This window comes from Urocitellus parryii, chromosome 6, assembly GCF_045843805.1.
Source record: "Urocitellus parryii isolate mUroPar1 chromosome 6, mUroPar1.hap1, whole genome shotgun sequence".
In the NCBI taxonomy this organism is placed as follows: domain Eukaryota; kingdom Metazoa; phylum Chordata; class Mammalia; order Rodentia; family Sciuridae; genus Urocitellus; species Urocitellus parryii.
In genome coordinates this window covers 92,822,815-92,847,508 of record NC_135536.1, presented here as the reverse complement: position 1 = coordinate 92,847,508, position 24,694 = coordinate 92,822,815, and positions in this window count along the sequence as shown.

Genomic DNA, 24,694 nt, shown 5'->3' with positions numbered 1-24,694 from the left:
AATGTTGCAGAATGTTAGAAATTTGGACAGAGAAGGGATGATCATCTGTCTCCAAATTTTTTTCAGAAGTCAAATGTTTCAGATTTTATTTTAATCAATTTTATTGACCAAACCTAAAAGGTAAGTGTTACTCCTTTTTAAGGAAAAGAAATGAGTCTGTGAGAGCTGAATTGCTCAAAGGTACACAGCTAATGTGTAATAGAGCCAGAATTTGACTTCAGGAGAGTTTAATTTCTAAGTCCTTATTTTTAGTTCTATATCATGCTTCTTTCAAAATCCAAAATGAAATAATGAGACTATTTTGGTTACTTTACAAAAATGAAGTAAATTTGAGCAACAAAGAATCTCAGCTTTAACTTTGCTCTTTGTGATAAAACTTGCTTTGAACAAAGATTAATATAAATTTAAATTCAGCCACAGGAAAATTTTTCTCCATTAAGTACTAGTAAAATTATAATTAATTTTAATAGAAACATAAGTTGGTCAGGAATTATGGGGAATTAATGGAATGATTGTTAAAAAGTGATTTCTTTATAGGTATTTACCAGGTAAAGAAATAATTTTCCTGAAAACTTCAACTATTATGTTTCACTTAAAATATTTGTAAAGCCATCACAAAACCATAGAGGCAAAGAAACATCTAAATAGCAGTGTGCTACAAATAGTTCATCCTGGCTCAAGAGAGCCGATTACTTCATTTTGAGAGTTAAACTGTTAGAGACTACCATTATTTTCAAATTAATTATATAGAGCTGGAGATGTGGCTCAGTGATAGAGCTCTTTCCTAGCATGCATAAGGCCCTAGTTTTGATCTCCTGCACCACACAAAAATAATAATAATTATATAAACCTATATAAATTATATAAACCTAAAATAATAATTATATAAATAAGTTATATAAACCTACAAGTAATCAAAGATGCTAGTTATTAAAACCCATCACTTTCAAATTTATTTACTATTACCTCTGCTTATCTAATCAATCTTTACAGTAGAAATATTACATAATGGTATACTACTATGAATCTCTTCTGAACTCATGTTATCATAGGAGCTTGAAATCAGATTTGGTGAGATGTCTTGACATTACAGAATCAGCACATGTTAAAAAGTGGGGTTCTCCCCCACAAAGCCCATTGTTAAATAATTATGAATCATACCACAGGACTCAAATAGGACTCGACTCTTACTAATAGCATGAATGTGTAAATTTTGCAATTTCTATTCTTTTACTGGAAAAATGAACTTGTGACCTTTGCAAGGAAAGATGACTATTAAAATATATAGTGAACAGGCCAATGATTTCTGTGATTGATTCTTGAAACTGTATTTGCAGCTATCATTTTTCAATATACCCAACCAAATCCTTACAAAATACAGAAGAAAAATAAAACATAAAATATACAATAGTACCTTCTTTATGTAAGAACTGTAGACCTAGATTCATAATCTCTTCATAAGAAAATGTGGCTGTAGCGGGGGATGTCACAGAATGGAAGTTGTATGGATGGATTTATTCTCTATGTTACCCATGTTCATAGACTTACAAAAAAAAAAAAAGAAGAAGAAGAAGAAGAAGGAAATAGTTTTCTGTTCACTGTAAAGGCTAACTTTTTCTCTTATTTTGTAGAACACAATGATAGATAGGCAAGGCTCCAAAGCTTAAAATGATTTCAAAACCAGGAAACCACAGTCATGGGAACCAATCTAAATGGAATAACTAAACGATGGATGAATCCACCAACACTGCATTTTATGAGATACAGTAGTGTATGGCAATCATACCTGAGAGGGAGGTGGGACAGGTTTCTCATGTCTATTGGGTAAAGTCTTTGAATGCAAATTATTTTTTAAAACAAATATAAGTGCCTAAAACACCCACTAGAAAATCAGTGAATGGTACATCCATAAAGTAAATGATCTTATTGATAAATCTCAAGTTTCAACATTATTCTTAGTTGAAGAAAAATCCGTTTGGTCAGTGGAGAGAGTTGATTTCTTCCCTATAGAATCAACTTACCTCAACCCCTGCCAATAACTTATTTGTTTTAAAGGAGAACCATTACATGTATCTCTATATATTTTAAACTGTTTCAGCCTCTTGCATCCACAAAGAGGAGGTTTTCAGTTAAGGTATTTGATCTCTCTCCAAGGACAGTAGTGTGTACTAAGAGGCATAATTAGAGGAGACTGGATTACGCTGACAGTATCTAAGAACAACTCCCTGGTCACACAGTCATGTTTCCGGACGTTGTTCTGCTGACAAGGGCTCACTGATGGCCTTATTAAATAGAACTTTTACTTTATTTATAATATAGCCTTAAAGGAGCATAGCTGAAACTTCTTAACTGGAGAAAGTGCCTGTTCATGACAACTGAGTGTCACATCCACAGCCCAGTTGTGCCAGGGAAGTGGGGTAGGTTATGGGAAAGTCAAAGAAAGTGCCCAGCAATGGCACACAAGACACAAGAGAATGGAGACTGTTCCAAGAGTTCAGTGGCGACAGACTGGACCCATAGCACCTCCGTCTCTCACAGTGCTTTTCCAAGCACTGCCTCCTCCTGCTAATGGCCTTTTGTCCAGTGGGGGCTGGATGGGTGACACATATTTTTTCCACAGTGCACTCAGTTCAGTACTACTCCAATCAGAGAGGGGGTTTTACATGTTTAGCTGCAAAAGCAGTGACATCATCAGCTCTAGCTTGCTTAGGTTGCCTGTATGACCAAGATTCTGAGGAGGAATTGTCCAGGTGTACAGGCAAGAAAGTAATGTTTCTTTGTTTTTGTTTTTTTTTTACAGATAACACTCAGTTGCCCCAATTCCCAGTGAGCATAAGAGAAAGTCAGTGTCTTTGAAGGTAATATGTATCTGGATTTTTGGGTCCAGGCTTGTTTTCTTTTTTCCTTTAACTTCCCTTTGGGGAAGAGCAGGCATTCAGAGACATTGTGCCCCTTTTTCTTAGGGATGATACACTGGGCATAGCAGCTTAGGCACAGTTAAATTTCTTCTATGAATGTAAGACCTGCCCTAACCTGTAGGCAGCCTGACCACCCACATTATGTGATTGCAAGACACCCAAGAGGATTCCCTGGCTTTAAAAAATGATTACGTACTTCAGTCTGCCATTCTTAAAATTTTTATTGTTTAAATTTTTGTATCACATTTCCAGGGGAAAATATTAAGAACCAAAGCAGAGCCCTAAATAAGTATTTAAAGAAAGAAAAAAAAACAAATAAAAAAATGAAGGAAGACTGGGAAAACATAAGTCAATTTAAAGAATTGACTTAAGAAGCTGGAGAAAAAGGATAAGAGTCAACAAAAAGAAAGCAAAAAGAAATTATTTTTTTAAAAAAAGCAAAATGGGGAGAAGATTGGAAAGACACCGTAGAAGACAAATGATGAACTTAATAGTTGGAATTTATGTGATAAAGGACCTATTACAAATCAACAAAGTGAACTGAAACAAACACAAGAAAGCCGTATTATTTCACATCTTTTACGTTGACAAAATTAAAAAGCTTAACAATAACAAGTTTTGGTGACAGTGTGGGATGGTAAGAAATCTCATATATCACAATTTCAATGGTACAAACACAATCAGAAGGAATTTAGTGATTTTCAAACAGTTGAAGACAATCTTTCTAGGAACTCAATAGTATACCTCTCTCTAGTCATACTCCACAATATGCTTCTAGCAGACAGGTTCAGGGGGAATGTAGAAGAATGATCACTCCTTGATTTGAAGAACAACAGGTTTGGAAGTACTTGTCAATTTAAGAGTACACAAAAATAATGTATTATATATTTTACAGTGAATCCTACATAGCAGTTGAATTTACTAGTGTTACCAGTGTAAAAATGTATCAATAAAGATAAATCTCAAAAACAATTTTAAGTGAAGAAAGAAAAATATGGAATGACATCTAAAGTAGGGTGTCATTTCCATAACATATAAGAACATGCAGACAATGTGCTGCAGGTTTAACATGACTATTAGATGTAAAAAATCATGGATGGAAAGGATATAAGACTTGAGCACAGTATTTACCTGTGGCAAGGAAGGAAATGGTTTTATAAAATGATATTCAGGACCTCTGCTAAATGTGTAAAATGATTTTTTTCTTAGTAAATATGAAAAAAATGGTATGTTCATCTATATCAGGCAATAGCTACAGGGTAATTGTTTTATTTTTCCCTAGACATTTTGTGAGTTTTTAATAGGTCATAATAAGAAGAGTAACAAAAGCACAAAATATGCTCTTCAGAGCTTCTTCCCAATGTCATTTTAATTAGAAATCCCTCCTCACTCCTTTGAAAGAATTTGATAGGAATTGTGCCTGATTTTGTCATGAATTTGAATGTATTGCTAAGTTCACATGTTTAAAACGAACTTTTGATGTTAACAGATCCTACTTTTGTCCAAAATGGCATTAAGCAAGTTACTTTCAGTTTATTTGTAGATTAAGAACAAAGCACCCTTGAAAACTCACATGTGCATGATGCCTCACACCTACGCAAACAAAACAAACACACACAAATACATGCTAATACAGGTAAAGACCCTCTCATTCACATATGCACACATATTCCTGCTGTCTCTGTAGTAATGTGAATCTAAGTTTGCTACTATTCAGGCTGCAAGATCATGTTATAAGACACATGGGATGAGGGCTGTCTCTGGGCATAGTGGGATCACATGCCCAGAGTTAGTACACCTTTGGTTTCTTTCACAATTCTGCATTTATTTTGTAATTTCCATTAGTTCATCACAAAATTTCTTAGATCTGAGAGAGTTTGAGAGGACATCTAAACTTCCAATTTTCTGATAAATGTTTAGTCTCCTAACATTTCAACTTATTTACTTTTAGCCATTCCTATAGTCCTCACTGATCTTTAGCATTAAAATACAGTCTCAATGATTTGTGACTTGGAAATTTGCATATTCTGCATTGGGACTCCTTTTTAATAACAATCTTCATGACACTATTCCATTTATGATTCATATAAAATACAGCAATAGCACAATATCTGTGTGTAAACATAATTTGAAATTTAGCAGAAAATTAAAGTATTGGGGAATGAGCTTTACTCCTTTTTTTAAATGGCCATCTAATAAGATCCATTTGTTGAACTGATATTGTTTCTAGTGATTAAGTTAATTTTTAGTGTTGCCTGAAGTGTTTCTCTAGTGGGGAATGATTGAGAAAATAATTATAATGGGCTATGTCTTTGACAGAGTCTATAAACACTGGGATGGCAGCACATGATTAAATTTATGTTTAGATTGTAGAAATCGTTGCTGCTTAAGAAAAGAACAAGCATATTGATCTTCGAGTGTGAAATAAAGCAAGATGAAAGGAATAATTAAATCTGGTGGTATTGGTGTTTCCATCCATAGTAGTACAATTATACAAATTACATCTTTCCTCACCCTGTCCCTTCTTTCTCTTCTCTTCAGGTTTAAACTCAAGACCCTCTGTGCAAAATGTTGTGGAAAGAATTTTGCTTTCTTTAGACTTGCTAAATCAATCTGTTGTCCACAGAGGAAGGCTCTAAGCTGGGTCCTAAACAAGATCCTCTTGAAACTCTGTGTGAAATGGAAACATGGAAAGTGCTTGAGCCAATTTCAACTTTTCTGCATGGACACCTGTTGGCTCTGAAACCCTGTGAGTGACCCTCATGCTTGGGAAGGTGAAGAATGAACTCACTTTGGCCAGGAGGGTACAATATAGTGCCAAGTAGCCACTGAGCTACTGCAGGGTGGTGGGAAAATGTCTGGGGCTGTGCCTCTTCAATATAAAAACAAAGAAATCCCTATGAGCTCAAGCCATGCTAGGTTGGAAATTAAAAACTCAGAATCCCTTTCATCTAAGATGACTATGAATGACTCAGAATGTACAAAGAGTTCTGAAAACTGAATCCTTTCTTTTCTAGGATTCCCTTCAATTGGGATACTGACTAAAGCTAGAATCGCTACCTCAGTGGGTCAGAGGGCCTCTCAGGGTGAGCATCAGGACCTCTCCTCCAGATCTGCTCTTGTGCTGACTAGGCTCTTGCTCTGAGCAATTCACTCCCTTACATTTCTTATTACTATTGCAGTTTCATTTTCTTTCTCCCTGCTCACAGGGTGATCCAGGTGCACTTGCCTGCATACAGGTAAACACGGTGATGTTTATGTGATACTAATATCCACAACAGTCAAGATCAGGCTTGGTGTTTTCTCTAAGTTCACAATTTAATGCCCTTTTCTGTCTCCTCTTCTTCTACTCTTCTTTTGCATCTGGTAATCTCTTCGTTAATCTCCATAAATCTTAGAGTGTATTTCATGGAATATAGTCACACAACACTCCCCATGAAAAGTCAGCTGTAGAAAAGAAAGTTTGGGAAATATTGGATAGTCCCACCGGGCACCATCAAATATGCTAGCCACTCACCCTTTGTGGCTGCTCAAATTGAGATGGGCTGAAAGTTTAAAATGGACACTGGATTTTGAACACTTATTATGGGAAAAAATGTAAAATGTCTCAATAACTTTTATAGTATTACATGTTAAAATGCTAACATTTTTATATATTAAGAAAATATATTAAAATAAATGTACCACTTTATTTCTTTAGTATCCTTTCTAGAAAATTTTAAAAGACATGTGTCTCATATTTCATTTCTACTGGATAACACTACTCTAGCCCCTTTTGGAAATCAACACTATATGATTACACAATATACTTTTTTGCAGTAAAGAATTCTGCTTACATTTGTTAAAATATGTTTTTCTTGAATCTCATTGGTTGTAATACCTAGTTTCACAGGAGGACCATTGATAATCTCCAGGAGCATGTGGTTCACAAAATGCACTTTGGAAACCAGTGTGAAATGTATGAGAAATCTTAATCTTCCTTTTCTGCAACACTATGCTTCCTGAGTCTCAGCAAAGAACAGGGAATAGGTGAGACAGACAAATGCCTATTTGGTCCAGATATTAAAAATATAGCTGGTATCCCTGACATTTATATAAATTAATTACTTATACTTTACTGACTATTTTTATCAATAATCTAAGTAGAATTTAAATACATAAATGTGCTAATGGTTCTTCTCTGCCATGAACATTAACCTTCACTCAGGATTTGGCAGTCTTGAGCACATACATAAATGTAACGATTTGATGGCATAGGAGAATGGATTTTCTATTAGCTTCATAATCATGACATGCACTTAAACCTGCTTTGCAGTTATCCTGAATCTTACGAAGAAGTGAGAAAGTCAAGATCATGATGAAGAGTACCAAGGAGAGAATCAAAACAAACCCACTGTCCTGCTATGCCTATCCACTTGCTGAAACTTAGAACGTAGCACACAAATATTTCATGTAATAACGAAATGATAGCTAATTTTGGGTGATTTTTTATATACCAACAATTTGTTGAGCACTTTCTTGGCCCCATCTCACTTAATCGTTACAAAAACATCCTTAAGTAGAGGTGTAGTCTTACATTTTACAATGAAATTGAAGTTCAGAAAGGTTAAGTATCTTGATCAGAGTTTCTTAGCTAATAAATTATGGAGCCCTGACTGGTGCCTACATTCTTAACCACTGTGACACATTGTAAAATACTATATGCTTGTGTAAACCTCCTTCCTGGACAAAGCCCCAAGGATTGAAAACGCAGGTAAACTGTTCGTAGTAGGGAAAGTTTCTTCCAATTTCTTTTTCTCCTTTGTAAAATGTGTGCAATATTGCCATAGATCTGTCTCCATGCAATGGATTGGAAGACGACAAAAATATTTATTTGTAACCCTTGGAAATTTTTTCTGGAGCCTCTCCCGTTAATATTAGCAACCCCTATCTATACATTACATTTTCCCCAGATAGACAAGAGCTCGTGTAAATTAGACAAGGTACATGGCTGATTTCAAAGCCTGCAGTCTGGGAAAATGCCTTGTACTCTCCCACCTTACTACTTTTACAATTGCTGCTCCCTCAGCTGAGAATGCCCTTTGTCTTTTTAAAAACATGCTTAGGTAAACCCATCTGACAAATGCAATCCCTGCCTCCCAGAATTCCATGCTGAATCATCCTTTGCCACAACTGGCTTAGAAAAGCCACCATCACCACCATGGTCATTTATTCTGAAGCCATTTGCTCTATGACAAAGTCTAGCATACAATTCGAAGAGCCTAGTATCTAAGCTTCTTTTAATATTTAAGAAATACTTTACCTTTTAAGATTTTGTGGAGGAGCTAGAGTTGTGGCTCATCAGTAGAGCACTTGCCTAGCATGTGTGAGTGCCGCAGTCTGGCTGGGCACAAAATCACGAGCCACTCAAGCAGGAACAAACTTTATTTCTGAAACTCCCGCCAATGCCACGCACTCTACCAGGGAAATATGCAGAACCACACATGCGGAGTTCTCCCAGGACACACCACCCCAACAGGGAATCCCTCCTCCAGAATTCCCTCCTACCGCACTTTCCCAACCAATGGGAACTCTTTGGGAGTCCTGCTAGAGCTCCAAAGTAGCAGGCCCAGGTGGACAGCAGGGGTCTAATATCCATTTGAATGCAGATTTTTTTTTTTTTTTTGCAAAAAAGTATTTATTTCACTAGAGGGAATATGTGATAATGATTTCTGGGTTATATGGTAAGTGTTAACTTTTTTTTTTTTTTTATTGGTCGTTCATAACATTACATAGTTCTTAATACATCATATTACACGGTTTGATTCAAGTGGATTATGAACTCCCGCTTTTACCCCGTATACAAATTGCTGTATCACATCAGTTACCCTTCCATTGATTGACATATTGCCTTTCTAGTGTCTGATGTATTCTGCTGACTGTCCTATTGTCTACTATCCCCCCTCCCCTCCCCTCCCCTCCCCTCCCCTTTTCTCTCTCTACCCCTTCTACTGTAAATCATTTCTTCCATTTGTATTCTCTTGTCTTACCCCTCCTTTCCTCTTATATGACATTTTGTATAACCCTGAGGATCGCCTTCCATTTCCATGCAATTTCCCTTCTCACTCCCTTTCCCTCCCACCTCTCATCCCTGTTTACTGTAAATATTCTTCTCAAGCTCTTCGTCCCTACCCTGTCCTTGTTTACACCCCTTATATCAAAGGAGTCATTTGGTATTTGTTTTTTAAAGATTGACTAGCTTCACTTAGCATAATCTGCTCTAATGCCATCCATTTCCCTCCAAATTCTATGATTTTGTCATTTTTTAATGCAGAGTAATACTCCATAGTGTATAAATGCCACATTTTTTTTATCCATTCATCTATTGAAGGGCATCTAGGCTGGTTCCACAGTCTTGCTATCGTGAATTGAGCTGCTATGAACATCGATGTAGCAGTGTCCCTGTAGCATGCTCTTGTTAGGGCTTTAGGGAATAGACCGAGAAGGGGAATAGCTGGGTCAAATGGTGGTTCCATTCCCAGCTTTCCAAGAAATCTCCATACTGCTTTCCAAATTGGCTGCACCAATTTGCAGTCCCACCAGCAATGAACAAGAGTGCCCTTTTCCCCGCATCCTCTCCAGCACTTATTGTTGTTTGACTTCCTAATGGCTGCCAGTCTTACTGGAGTGAGATGGTATCTTAGGGTAGTTTTGATTTGCATTTCTCTGACTGCTAGCGATGGTGAGCATTGTTTCATGTACTTGTTGATTGATTGTATGTCCTCCTCTGAGAAGTGTCTGTTCAGGTCCTTGGCCCATTTATTGATTGGGTTATTTGTTATCTTATTGTCTAATTTTTTGAGTTCTTTGTATATTCTGGTTATTAGGGCTCTATCTGAAGTGTGTGGAGTAAAGATTTGTTCCCAGGATGTAGGCTCCCTATTTATCTCTCTTATTGTTTCTTTTGCTGAGAAAAAACTTTTTAGTTTGAGTAAGTCCCATTTGTTGATTCTATTTGTTAACTCTAGCGCTATGGGTGTCCCATTGAGGAATTTGGAGCCCGATCCCACAGCGTGTAGATCATAACCAACTTTTTCTTCTATCAGATGCCGTGTCTCTGATTTAATATCAAGCTCCTTGATCCATTTTGAGTTAACTTTTGTGCACGGCGAGAGATAGGGATTCAGATTCATTTTGGTGCAAATGGATTTCCAGTTTTCCCAGCACCATTTGTTGAAGATGCTATCCTTCCTCCATTGCATGCTTTTAGCCCCTTTATCAAATATAAGATAGTTGTAGTTTTGTGGATTGGTTACTGTGTCGTCTATTCTGTACCATTGGTCCACCCGCCTGTTTTGGTACCAGTACCATGCTGTTTTTGTTACTATTGCTCTGTAGTATAGTTTGAAGTCTGGTATCGCTATACCGCCTGATTCACACTTCCTGCTTAGTAGTGTTTTTGCTATTCTGGGTCTTTTATTATTCCATATGAATTTCATGATTCTTTTATCTATTTCTACAAGATATGCTGTTGGGATTTTGATTGGCATTGCATTGAACTTATAGAGAACTTTTGGTAATATCGCCATTTTGATGATGTTAGTTCTGCCTATCCATGAGCAGGGTATGTTTTTCCATCTTCTAAGGTCTTCTTCTATGTCTTTCTTTAGGGTTCTGTAATTTTCATTGTATAAATCTTTCACCTCTTTTGTTAGGTTGATTCCCAAGTATTTTATTTTTTGGGGGGATATTGTGAATGGAGTAGTTGTCCTCATTTCCGTTTCAGAGGATTTGTCGCTGATATACAGGAATGCCTTTGATTTATGCGTGTTGATCTTATATCCTGCCACTTTGCTGAATTCATTTATTAGCTCTAATAGCTTCTTTGTAGACCCTTTTGGGTCTGCTAGGTATAGAATCATATCATCTGCAAATAGTGATAATTTAAGTTCTTCTTTTCCTATTTTTATGCCTTTAATTTCTTTTGACTGTCTAATTGCTCTGGCCAGTGTTTCGAGGACTATGTTGAACAGAAGTGGTGAGAGAGGGCATCCCTGTCTTGTACCAGATCTTAGAGGGAATGCCTTCAATTTTTCTCCATTCAGAATGATGCTGGCCTGTGGCTTATCATAGATTGCTTTTACAATGTTGAGGTATGATCCTGTTATCCCTAATTTTTCTAGCGTTTTGAACATAAAGGGATGCTGTACTTTGTCGAATGCTTTTTCTGCATCTATTGAGATGATCATATGGTTCTTATTTTTAAGTCTATTGATGTGGTGAATAACATTTATTGATTTCCGTATATTAAACCAGCCTTGCATCCCAGGGATGAATCCTACTTGATCATGATGTATAATTTTTTTGATATGTATTTGAATCCGATTCGCCAGAATTTTATTGAGGATTTTTGTGTCAAGGTTCATTAGAGATATTGGTCTGTAGTTTTCCTTCTTTGATGTGTCTTTGTCTGGTTTCGGAATCAGGGTGATGTTGGCCTCGTAGAATGAATTTGGAAGTTCTCCCTCTTTTTCTATTTCCTGAAATAGCTTGAAAAGTATTGGTGTTAGTTCCTCTTTAAAGGTTTTGTAAAACTCTGCTGTATACCCATCCGGTCCTGGGCTTTTCTTAGTTGGTAGTCTTTTGATGGTTTCTTCTATTTCCTCTATTGTTATTGGTCTGTTTAGGTTGTCTATATCCTCCTGGCTCAATCTGGGCAGATCATAGGACTCAAGGAATTTATCTATGCCTTCACTATCTTCTATTTTATTGGAGTATAAGGATTCAAAGTAATTTCTGATTATCTTCTGTATTTCTGAAGTGTCTGTTTTGATATTGCCTTTTTCATCCCGTATGCTAGTAATTTGGGTTCTCTCTCTTCTTCTCTTCGTTAGCATGGCTAAGGGTCTGTCAATTTTATTTATTTTTTCAAAGAACCAGCTTTTAGTTTTGTCAATTTTTTCAATTGTTTCTTTTGTTTCAATTTCATTAATTTTTTCATTTAACTCTAGGAATTTTTTAATTTCCTCCTTGATGTCTTCTAAAACCCATTGATCACTCAGTAACCTATTGTTCATTCTCCAGGTGATGCTTGCTTTTTCCTTTCTTCTTTTATCATTGATTTTCAGTTTCATTCCATTATGATCAGATAAGATGCATGGTATTATCTCTACCCCTTTGTATTGTCTAAGAGTTGCCCTGTGACATAGTATATGGTCTATTTTTGAGAAGGTTCCATGTGCTGCTGAGAAAAAAGTGTAACTACTTGATGTTGGGTGGTATAGTCTATATATGTCAATTAAGTCTAGGTTGTTAATTGTGTTATTGAGTTCTATAGTTTCCTTATTTAACTTTTGTTTGGAAGATCTGTCCAGTGGTGAGAGAGGTGTGTTGAAGTCTCCCATGATTATTGTATGTTGGTCTATTAGACTCTTGAACTTGAGAAGAGTTTGCTTGATGAACACAGCTGCACCATTATTTGGGGCATATATATTTATGATTGTTATGTCTTGTTGGTGTATGGTTCCCTTGAGCAGTATGAAGTGTCCTTCTATATCCCTTTTGATTAGCTTTGGCTTGAAATCTATTTTATTAGATATGAGTATGGACACTCCTGCTTGTTTCCGCGGTCCATATGAGTGATATGATTTTTCCCAACCTTTCACCTTCAGTCTATGTATATCTTTTCCTATCAAATGCGTCTCCTGTAGACAGCATATTGTTGGGTCTTGTTTTTTGATCCATTCTACTAGCCTGTGTCTCTTAATTGGTGAGTTTAAGCCATTAACATTTAGGGTTATTATTGAGATATGGTTTGTTCTTCTAGCCATATTTGTTTATTGATGTTACTAAACCTGATTTGTTATCCTCTTTGACTACTTTCCCCCCTTTACTGTCCTACCTCCCATTGTTGGTTTTCAATGTTATTTTCCATTTCCTCTTCCTGTAATGTTCTGCCAAGGATTTTTTGAAGAGATGGTTTTCTAGCTGCGAATTCTTTTAACTTTTGTTTATTGTGGAAGGTTTTAATTTCATCTTCTAACCTGAAGCTTAATTTCGCCAGATACACGATTCTTGGTTGGAGCCCATTGTCTTTCAGTGTTTGAAATATGTTATTCCAGGATCTTCTAGCTTTCAGAGTCTGTGTTGAGAGATCAGCTGTTATCCTGATTGGTTTACCCCTAAATGTAATCTGCTTTCTTTCTCTTGCAGCTTTTAAAATTCTCTCCTTATTCTGTATGTTGGACATCTTCATTATAATGTGTCTAGGTGTGGATCTCTTATGATTTTGCACATTCGGCGTCCTGTAGGCTTCTAGGATTTGGGATTCTGTCTCAATCTTCAATTCTGGGAAGTTTTCTCGTATTATTTCACTGAATAGACTTTTTATTCCTTTGGTTTGGAGCTCTGTGCCTTCCTGTATCCCAATGACTCTTAAATTTGGTCTTTTGATATTGTCCCATAATTCTTGGATGTTCTGCTCATGGTTTCTTAGCAGACTTGCTGAGCTGTCTATGTTCTTTTCCAGTTGAAATACTTTGTCTTCATTGTCTGATGTTCTCTCTTCTAAGTGATCTACTCTGCTGGTAGTATTCTCAATTGAGTTTTTAAGTTGGTTTATTGTTTCCTGCATTTCTAGAATTTCAATTTGTTTGTTTTTTATTACCTCTATCTCCCTGTGAAATTGATCTTTTACTTCCTGGATTTGTTTGTCAATGTGATCTTTCATTGTCTGATTTTGCTGTCTCATGTCTTCCTTGAGACTCCAGATCATCTGAAGCATATATATCCTGAACTCTTTATCTGATATTCCATCTGTTGCAGCTATTACCTCTTCTAAAGTTGAGTTGACCTGCATTGCTTGTGGTCCTTTCTTTCCTTGTCTTTTCATACTGCTCGCGTTTCTTTCTGCTTGGTGCAACTGTTGTGTTTTGAAATTTACCCCCTATTTATTTATGTTGCTCTTGTATACTTGAAAAGTCTCCCTTGCAGGTGCGGGCGGCGGCTGTGCCCCTACTCCAATTGGGGTGACGTGTCTACCACGCTGGCGGCTCTCTGGGCCTGTTCAGGGAGTGGAAGGCGGCTCTGCTCTGTCCCTATTCCAATTGGGGTGTCGTGACTACAATGCTGGCAGGTCGCTGGGCCTGTTCCGGGCGTGGGCGGTGGGCTTGGCTGGCGGGATTCCACCTAATGGCAGTCCCTAACCTCCCTGCTTGCTAATTAATGGCTTCTCTGAGGCGCCACGCCTTCTGTAGCTGCGGGGCAGGCCGCGCGAATCAGTTGGCCTGGATCTCCGGGGTCCTGCTGCTGGCTGTTTTGATGTTGCAAGCTGTTGGAGAGTGGTGGTGTATTCTTCAGCTTTCCCGGATGGTGGCCACTGACTGCCTGGATGGAGTGTCCGCTGTTTTGATGTTGCACTCTGAAGGAGAGTGGCGGTGTATCCTTCAGCTTTCCCGGATGGTGGCCGCTGACTGCCTCGGTGGAGTGTCCGCTGTGGGGGATGGGACTGTACCGCTTCCTTCCCCTTCTGAGATCCCGTGCTCGGCCCAAGGGTCCGTGTGGGCTTGGCTGGTGGGATTCCACCTAATGGCCTGAATGCAGATCTTAACATAATCATATCATCTCAATGGCTTGCTGGCATCACCTTACAACCAAAAATGCCATGCATCATTTTTACTTGGCTATGGCTCTCAGCATGTGAGGTGCTGGGTTCGATCCTCAGCACCACATAAAAATAAATAAATATGTAAAATAAAGGTATTGTGTCCAACCCCAACTAACTAACTAACTATATATATATATAGTTAGTTAGTTTATATATATATGAAAAATTGGTGGAAAATAGAATTCATTTCTCTATGATACAGTGGATCAATTGTGCTCACAATGTCTTTAGAAGATGTGGACATACCTAGAGGGAGTGGTAAATACCAAATGAGAATTCCCAGTAAAGTCTGTAGGGTTTGAGAGTGAAGCCATGCCGCCCATTTGGCAAAGTTGGTGGACTTTTTTTACAGCAGGCTTTAATCATGTAATTAATTATCTGCTCGTGTATTAACTGGTGACCATATGTTCTGAGCGATGCATTGTAAACTGGATTTAATTTCAAGCAAGCCCTGAATCACTCCATTATCAGGTAAAATTGATACATAGAAGATCTGGATTAGGCAAGTACTGACATCGCAGTGATTTTTGCATCAGCCAAAGGTTTCAAGTCAGTGCAGCTAATCTTGCTACATGGCCATTCCCCCTCAACTCCTCCCTGGGATCAGTTCTCAGACTAGATGCCTCAGAAGGAAAAAATTTCAGCTTAATTTACACAGTGTTTCATGGGTTAGGTTCTCCAGAAGTAGATGCTGACATGAAGCTTGAAATGTAGAACATTTATGAGGAATCAACACATGAGAAAGGAAGGGAGGGAAAGCAGAGGAAGAAGTCCCATGGTGGTAGAGGGCCAACAAAAATTGATCAGTCCCATGGGGACCTTGAGAGAATATTCATCAGCACTGTTTTGCTTTGGGCCCAGAAATGGTAAGATCTTTATGCTTCCACCTTAGCCAGTCATGGAGCCTGGGTTGTGCTAGTTAAGTTACACCCTTGGACAAGACGACTCTTATATCTAAATAAACCCTGAAGGAACTGACACCTGGAGCTTGTCTGATGATAGACAAGGCAATTAGTCTTTCCTTAAAAGATGAAATAATCACTTTATCGGTGGAAGTAAACAAGTCAGCCTCCGTAAGGTGAGGTCCATAATGCTGAGCTAATGCATAAACTACAACTTTTAACACCAAGGTTGGAATCTAACATTCTTAATACCTGGAACTTCTAATATTCTCATTTCTCACAACTAAAAAAAATAAGCATTCACAATTGTAATATAAAGCAAGAGAGAAGTAGAGAGATTATTAATTACTGAGTGTTGACACTGACATTTTCCTGATCTTTTAAAGTTGGTAATTGATAAGCATATTTAATTCAGGACAAAAAAAAATTGCACAAGCATTAAGAAACCAGCATCTCAAATCTCCAGACCAGAAAAGGTCAAGGTAAGAAGTTAGAAAGGAATATTAAGGAGTGGGGCTCTGAGGTGTGAGCTGAGCTGCTCTTTTTCAAACTAGCCAAAAGCAAATGTCTGGATGCCCCCTGATTAGCTCTTTGTCTCATAAACCACACAGAGGAAGTTGCTGTTCGTATTTTAATCTTGGCAGCAGAAAAAAAGGAAAGATTATAAGCATAAGCAACATACTTTTCTCTAAGCTTTATACTTTCCCCTAAGAAAAGGTAAAGTAATATATAGGAGGAAATGCATTCATAGATACCATGTATTCATTTTGAATTTGGGTCCCAAAAAATCAACAGATATCACTTTGTTCCTACCAGTCTAGGTTGAAAGGTTTTTTAGTTAAGTAATTCCCCAGGCTTCATTCTACATGTAAATGTCTTAGATTGCTATCTATCTATGAAAAAAAGAGAAAGGAAAAAAGGAAAAGGCCTACAAGGCTCCTCACATGGCTGACAGTCAATTTTCTACTATGCATTTTAAAATGTGCTTATTGAGCCAGTTTCCAATGCATTACTTGGGAGAGCTATTACATTTGAATGGGTTCCATGCTGGCAAACCGCATTTTGGAGTCACCGCGGGTCCCTTGATGCTTCACCATCAGCTGAGTAAATGAGTCTCCATTCCTATGATTTTACACTTGGATTGATGGATCTATTATCTCATACTCTTGAACTTTAGGAGTTATTATAGACTCAGGAATAGCATAGGGTTCTTATTAGGAGGGAAATGGGCATGAGAGCCCACTTAATCTAATGCCCATGTTGTAAGGATCTTCCCTGGACTTTGGTTGATTTTTTTGGATTGGAGGAATGTTTAAGTAGTGACCTCTTCTGAGACATTCTTCCTGGAGAGCCAAGATTACTGGGGGGAAATGCTTTTTTTGTGCAGAGTGGTTGGCTGGGCATCAAGGGATACCCAAAAGAAGAACAGGTTCATTATCTGAGTGCAGACAAAATAACTCTCAGAGAATTTTAGAGAACAAACCAGTCTGAATGGATTAGGGGAGAAATGCTATATTTTTTGTGGGATCCTGCCTTTTCACCATCCAGATCCCGTTGAGTTCTTTTTAACCATTTTGTATATATAAGCCCCAACTTTGTAGTTTGTTCTCATGGCTTTCATGTACAACTGTCTTCAGAGGACTGACCTTGGGCTACTGGAACAGCTTTTCATACAGGTGCAGAGAATCACAAATATCTATTAGTAGGCAATGCCGATACCTTCCTCCTGGGACAAAGCAACAGCCAGTGACCAACGGGTGTGGGAGTCTGAAAGTCCCCTTGCATGAAGATAGAACAAAATACAGGTGCAAAACTCCAGAGTTCCCTGCAGGATTAAGCTGTAGCTAGAACCAATTGACCTCTTCCTAATTGTCATGCTGCCTACCCACCCTCTTAGCAGTTTTCCTGTGAGCACTTCTTAGTAAATGTCTTGCTCAGGGATCCTGTCTTAAAACACACCTCCAGATAATCTGACCTAATACAGCTTTTGGAAGAGCTGAGTTTGCTCTGGAGTCTGAAGAAGAGATAGTGTTGGGCTTGGAAGTGAGGAAGGAAAGGGCTCTATCCCTAAGAAATCAGAATAGACAGTGTGAGGAAAAGATAGGGCTGGACTCAGGAAATGACACAGTGCATTGGAGTATAGTAAAGAGAAAACTCAGGGCTAGATTAAGTTGCTATATAAGGAAAAAGAGAAATATCCCTTTTCCTCAATTCATATTGACAGTACCTGCCAGAGTGTACTTTTTAAAAAACAAATCATTACTTCTTAAAAGGCATAATATAGTCTATTATTTTTCCTTCTCAAAAAAATCTGGGAAACAAACAAAATCCTAAGTACTCATCTCAGTAAAGCTGTACAAGACTAATCATATTAGGAGAATGAGATGAGAGAATTTCTCTCTGGGCCTTATTGTAGGCTGGACAAAAGATTGCTGTTCAACCAAGGAAAACAGTCAAATTAAAACCCTCTAGATTTTGTTTGTTTGTTTGTTTGTTATCACACAATCTGAGAGTGAATGCTACAATAAACAAATAATTAAATGTTAATTTAAAAATTGTTTAATCCTTAGTATGGCATATAGAGACCTCTATTATCTGCTTCCACACTGTGCTTTAAACCTTTTCTTCTATCATTCTTCTCCATGCACAAAATTGTGCAGTCCTTTACTGAGTTCTTTGTCATCATTTGAAAATATTGTACTGCTTCACACACTGCTGCTGCTCCTTGAGATGACCTTCTACCCCTTCTCTGCCTGATAAATTTATATTCGCTTTCAATATCCAGCTCAACTCTCGCATTCTCTGGTAACTTACCCTGTCTCTTCAGGTAATGAATTATTTCTGTCTCTGTTTTTTTTTTTTACAGCATTTGGCATATACTTTTAATATAGCACGTAGAAAAATTTAAGTGCAATTAAATCCATGGAATCCTGGAAAAATGTTATTTCTTTGTCTCTTCTCCCTATTGTAGAGCATGGCACACTCCTAGATCTCCATACACATCTCTGGGTTTGGAAATAAATTGGATAAATTTGGATTAATAAAGTGGACCCTAATAACAAAAGCTTTTGGATAGTGACCTAACTTGACATGGAACCTTGGAATCCTTTCATTGAGGGAATGAGAAAACATATTAAATATCTGGGGAGAGAAACAAATCTGTCACTGACTACTCTCTGCCCCAGCTTCTCCTAACTCCCAGTCAGATCGGAAAGAGGGTTTTCAGAGTGTTTCCCTTCAGCACTAGCTAGGGGAAGGAATGCTCAATGGGGTCAATACATGTCTGATTAGCCTGAGCATTTCCTATTTCATATACTGTGTTCACTAAGAGATTTGAAAAGAGAATTCGTTTCCTAAAAGCATGATATTTAAGAACAAGGAGAGAGATGAAATGCTGACATTGTTGATTATAACTGTATGACTTTGGGCAAGTTATTTTTCATTGGTAAAAAAAGGAAAAAGGCACTGACCTCATATAGTTGTATGAATAGGCTATTCCTTCAAATACTGGGTATTATAAATCATGTTATTGAGGATTTTTGGACAACCATCCCATTCAAAATGTATTAGCATTGTCATTCCAAAGGTGGAATGGAGGAGAGAAGGCATTCCAGGTTGAGGGACCAGCCACACAGAGGCATCAAGGCATGTTCTGGCTGTGAGTATTGTGACTGCTTCCTATGGTCCTACCTTCACACCCCTCATCATGGAGGAAGCAATGGCTAACTGAGGTCTGAATTCCTCAAATCTCAATGTCCCTTTGAAATATTATGAGCTTTCTGAGGCTGGCTTAGCTATGAGTTTCCCCAATTTAGTGACTAGTTTTCAACTCCCCCTCTATGGTCTGATGCATGGATCTGGCCCCAGGTCCTCTATCCACCTTAGGTATCAACTCTCCTGTCAGTCCCCATTGTGAGCTAGGTAATGTCTTTTTCTTTGTGATCACCTTAGGGTCAAATATGCTTCTTTCAAGTAACTATACTCAGGACATGGGGTCTCATCTCTTGTATTTTGCATTTCAGTGATGATTGATAAAGCACAGTCAGGAACTTTTAATTGTGAAGGAACCTCACAATCCAAACTACACTCTAATGAAATAAGTAACCAGGTCCCCAGGTTTGCCCTGGAAGTTCATCTCTTTCTCAGATTCTGTTTCACATTAGGAAAGAAACTATGACATAGGATAGGCTAGTCTATTGGGTTTTGGGGTCCTTCTTTCACACATTTTCCATTAATCTAAATCCAAAGGCTTTGGTTCCTGAGCAAACAGCCCCCCCCCCCTTTTTTTTGGTTCTCAAGGCTTCCTTGTATTTCATGTAAGAAGTGCTTTACCTTAAGACTCAGCAATGTAGTAGGCTGGTTTCTTCTGCTTTTTATTTTTCTGGTCACAAGATTCTGATCATGGAGATCATTCCTGTGGTCATGGAGATCTATGTCCTCAGCTGCTTAACTCTTCTTCAGCAAGCCTGTCCTGCACCACAGGACTCTCCTCACAGCTGAAGAGGCCAGCTCCTTCCTGGATCCCAGCTGGGATTTCTCACTTTCTGAAAATGTGGAGACAACAACCCACCCTCTTCAGGAAATCATCCCTTTTGGGGACACATATTTCCCAATTATTCATTCTTTCTTTCTTTCTATGTGACTGACCCCTCAGACAACATATATTTTTTTTCCCATTCTAACCTTAAAGAAGGATTCACAACATTCTAAAAAATTCACACACAAAAGTTTCTGCCATACTTTGAGTAATGAGGAATATGAAGTTATAAAGGTACATATGGCATAGCTGTATCATAACCATAAGCAGCATTTCACTCAAAAAGTAATTTCACTAAAAAAAGAAAAAGTATAACCTGTAACTACTAATATAATAGTATTATTTTTATTTGTTTTGCAGCATCAGGATAGAAATCCAGGGCTTCAAGAATGCCGGGCAAACACACTACCACTGAGATAGCTCCCCAGCCTACCACCACTACAAGTGCTTCTATCACCTACACAGCCTTCATATCCTCCAAATCTCCCCTGACCTCAGTCTAATCCATCCTTTCTCCTTTTTTCTCTGCCTTCTTTTCTTTGTCCCTCCCTTCCTTCCTGGCTTCTCTGTATCATTTGCCATTTCTAACTCACATATTTTCCTCCTCCAAACATGCTTCCCAAACCTTTATTTAATAAAATCTTTAAGTTTGTTTAAAAAAAAAGCAAAACAAAATAAAACAAAACAAACAAAAAAAAAAACCCTGTAGGTGCTAGGATCTACCACGTGCCTTAGAAAATGAACAAGGAATTTAAAATAAAATATTTTGGGATGATTGTTTTCTGACAATACAAAGTCAGATGAATGAAATTGTGGTATACTTTAAAAATTTTTTTTATAGTTGTAGATGAACACAACAACTTTATCTTATTTATTTATTTATTTTATATGGTGCTGAGGATGGAACCCAGTGCCTCACACATGCCAGGCAAGCACTCTACCAATGAGTCACAATCTAGCCCAAACTTGTGGTATACTTTAAGAGAAATTAATGGGTAAAGTATCAAGAGATTTGAGTAGTCTATGTCTATAAGCCCTGAAGTGGAGTTTTTAAAATTTTGGTCTATTTTGCTCATTTTAACCAATTTTCTCCAGATTTTTTAATTTATCTGTTCACTTCCACCTAAAAATAATTTCATAGAATGAATGTCAATATTTCTAAAGCTGAAATTACCCTCCTTACCCAACTTGTTCAACACATCAGTTTCCATTTATGACATTTTCATATTCCCTAATCATTCCTCCTTGATAACTAAAAACAATTTTTGTTTCATCTCTATTCTTTATTTCCCACATCCAGTCTACCATTGGCTGAATCTTCCTCCTAAATGTCTCTCAATGTGAACTTCTTTCCACAGTTTCTGTTTAGGCTATTCAAAACCCTACTGAATCCACCCTCCAGTTTTCCTGCCCATTACTGAGAGATGAATCTTCCTAAAAGATTACTTTTCTGATGTCATGCCTCTGTCCAAAACCCTCCTCCAATGGCTCCTTTTTGCCTCTTAGTTGAATCAGTAAGAATCATTAGTATCATTAATTATTCTCCAATGGCTGATTCAAACAAGCCAGAGGGAAGAGCGTGGAGCAGATTTGACCCATCACAGGCTTCCTGGGACATCTACATGTTGCACATTTAATTAACCATCTTCACAAATATTTGTTAAAACAAGAAGAAAGGAGAATGAGAGGGAGAAGAGAAGAAGAAAAGGAAAGAAAGAAGAGATAGGAAGAGGATGGGAGGGACAGACAGAATAGATGGTAAGAAGAAACTCATCTAAGGATATTATATTTTTTTCCTTTCCAAGGTGTTTACTTCCTTTCCATATCCAGATTTCTCCCTTTGTGTAAGTCCATTTTTAATAAAAAATAAGTTTGTTCTAAGTAAAAAATAAATAAAACTCATTAGACTCAAGAAAAACATGTGATTTGCCTTGACTTTTTTGCTTTCCTGAAAGATATGAAACCAACATAGCTCTGTATTCCAATATTCTGATTTATAAAGGAGAAATATAAAAAATATTTTTGTGGCTTTCTCTCATAAAAGTCAGAACACCCTGTATATTTGAACCCCACATGCCTCAGATGTGGTGCTTAACATTTTTCTCTCTTCTTTAAAGATGTTTTTCTGCTACCTTTGCTTATGTATTGATTAGTATGTCAAAGAGAATACTGAGGCTGGGAAATGGTAGTCTATGGTGAAGGCACTTTAATAGCACAGGATATGGAAGATTTTTTTTAAAACTTTGAAACTAGACAACAAGCTTTCTCAATGATCTGAGCTTCCAAGAATAAATGCAGAAGTATGATGGAGAGACTGAAATTAATGATAAAGTATTTTTTCACCAAGATATTTTTATTTTAAAGAAGAAACAGCTAATAACAGCTGCTAATTTGAATATGGAGCTTAGCTCTTTAAGTCACCCTGTTTTAAAAGAAAAAAAAATTCCATTGGGAAGTAGACCCTAATGTGAAGGAATTGAGTTTAGGTCTTTTTAATTAAATTTAAAGATTTTCTCACCCATGGGAAAGGGCATAATTAGCTGTTGTCTAACGCATTTGACCTAAAGATGCTTGAATCAGCAGATAATTTAATGTATTAAAAGAAGTAGCAAATTCTAATTATGAGACTTAGTTGTTGGGGTAGGGGAAAAAAGAAGCTATTCATTATTTATTCAGGAGAGTTCCTACAAATGTAGAAGGGTGGTAGGAGCAGGCATTACCAACTGTTGCAGGTCCACAATTGTGCATCCTCACATGGTGGCTCTTCACAGGAGCACTGGGCAGCTTAGGACCTGATCACTTTGCTATTCCCATGAAAAATCTCGATGTGCATGTGAAGTAAGTTACTACTAAAAACAGAGTGAAGCACTCGCAGCCACAGAATGTACCAGCTGGACTGACGCCTGCATTACAGATTAACTTTGATATATTGGGCCTTGGTATGTCACTATGATGTTCCTGAGGGCACATATTTCCAATACTACACACTAACAAGCTGTTCCTGGATGCAGTTCTACTTAATAAGGACCTGGATCATGTGGAGCTTATGCAAGTTTGAGTAAGATATTGTCTCTCTTTAAAGGAAAACAAGCCTCATGAATTCCTAGTCTGAATTATTTTATGATTATGTAAATTTATACATAAAACTTATGAACTTAAATGTATATAATTATGCTTATTAGATCTTCTACAATTTAAAACACAAAATTATTTATAAAATAACTACAAATAATAAACCAATAAAATTCAAATCAACAAAATTGAATGTAATGAAAAATACCCTTTTGTTTCCATTCAGAATCCAAATTTGGTATTGACTGCTGTGTCACCAGTTATGCAGAATTTATCAGGCCTAATCAGGTGTGTGCCTTGTGGTGATTCAGTTCTCCATCATTCTTCTTTCGTTCAATTAATACAATCCTGGACTCTTCTACTATATGCCGATACTAATATGAATAAAACTAAAGCAAACATAAACTTAGATGCTCAGTAGATTGTCTAATATATACTTTTGCTCTCTTTGAACATATAAAAATATGTTCAAAGAATGGTCCAGCATGCATTCATCTATTCAGTAAATATACATTGTCTGTAATGTTTTAGCTAGCGCAAAAGATGAGAATGATGATGATTATGATGATGATGATAATCAATGCTGCACAACCTCTGTCAAATCAATTTTTTTTAAGAGAGAGTGAGAAAGGAGAGAGAGAGAGAGAGAGAGAGAGAGAGAGAGAGAGAGAGAGAGAGAATTTTTTTTAATATTTATTTTTTAGTTCTCGGCGGACACAACATCTTTGTTGGTATGTGGTGCTGAGGATCGAACCCGGGCCGCACGCATGCCAGGCGAGCGCGCTACCGCTGAGCCACATCTCCAGCCCTCAAATCAATTTTTTAAACCTTAAAATTGGATGATCAGTAACAAATTATGTATCCAAAGAACCATAATTTTAAGTAATGTTAAAACTATTAGGAAATGTGTAAATAAGGTTAAGAAAATTTGAAAGTAGCAAATCATGTCTCATTGGAATGGCAAATAGGGTCCCAAATTCAAAATAATTACAACAAAACAATGGTGATTATTATATTTTACAAATATTATTGAGTGCCTATTAGATGCCAATCACCAGTTAGATATTATCTTGTGTAATCTTCACAATCATCTGGTGAGATTGTTATTATTTTTACCATCTTATAGACAAGGGAATTGAGAACCCAAAGTGCTCAGTCATAGTGCTAGAATTTTCATGTAGGAAGAATAGCTCCAAAATATAAGTGTTTAAATGAATTTTTACATAAAAGAGAATTTGAATTAAAGATATTTTAGAATTCACAAATATGAACTGAGCACATATGATATATAAGGTGAACTTGGATGCTAGGTTAAGTAGTTCATATGATAATGATATATGATATGATGTAAAACAAATTATATCCCACATGTGTATATATTATAATGTATCATTAAAAATATGCATATTTTTATAAATTTAGTAATAGTTTGTTTTATATGTCTACTTGATTGAGCCATGGGTGCCCAGACACTTGGGCAAATTTTATTCTGTTTCTGTGAAGATATTTTTGGAGGAGATTAACATATAAACTCATAGACTGAATAAAGCATATTTTCCTTCCTAATGTGGGGAGGCCTCATTATCTCACTTGAAAGTCTAAATAGAATAAAAATTATGAC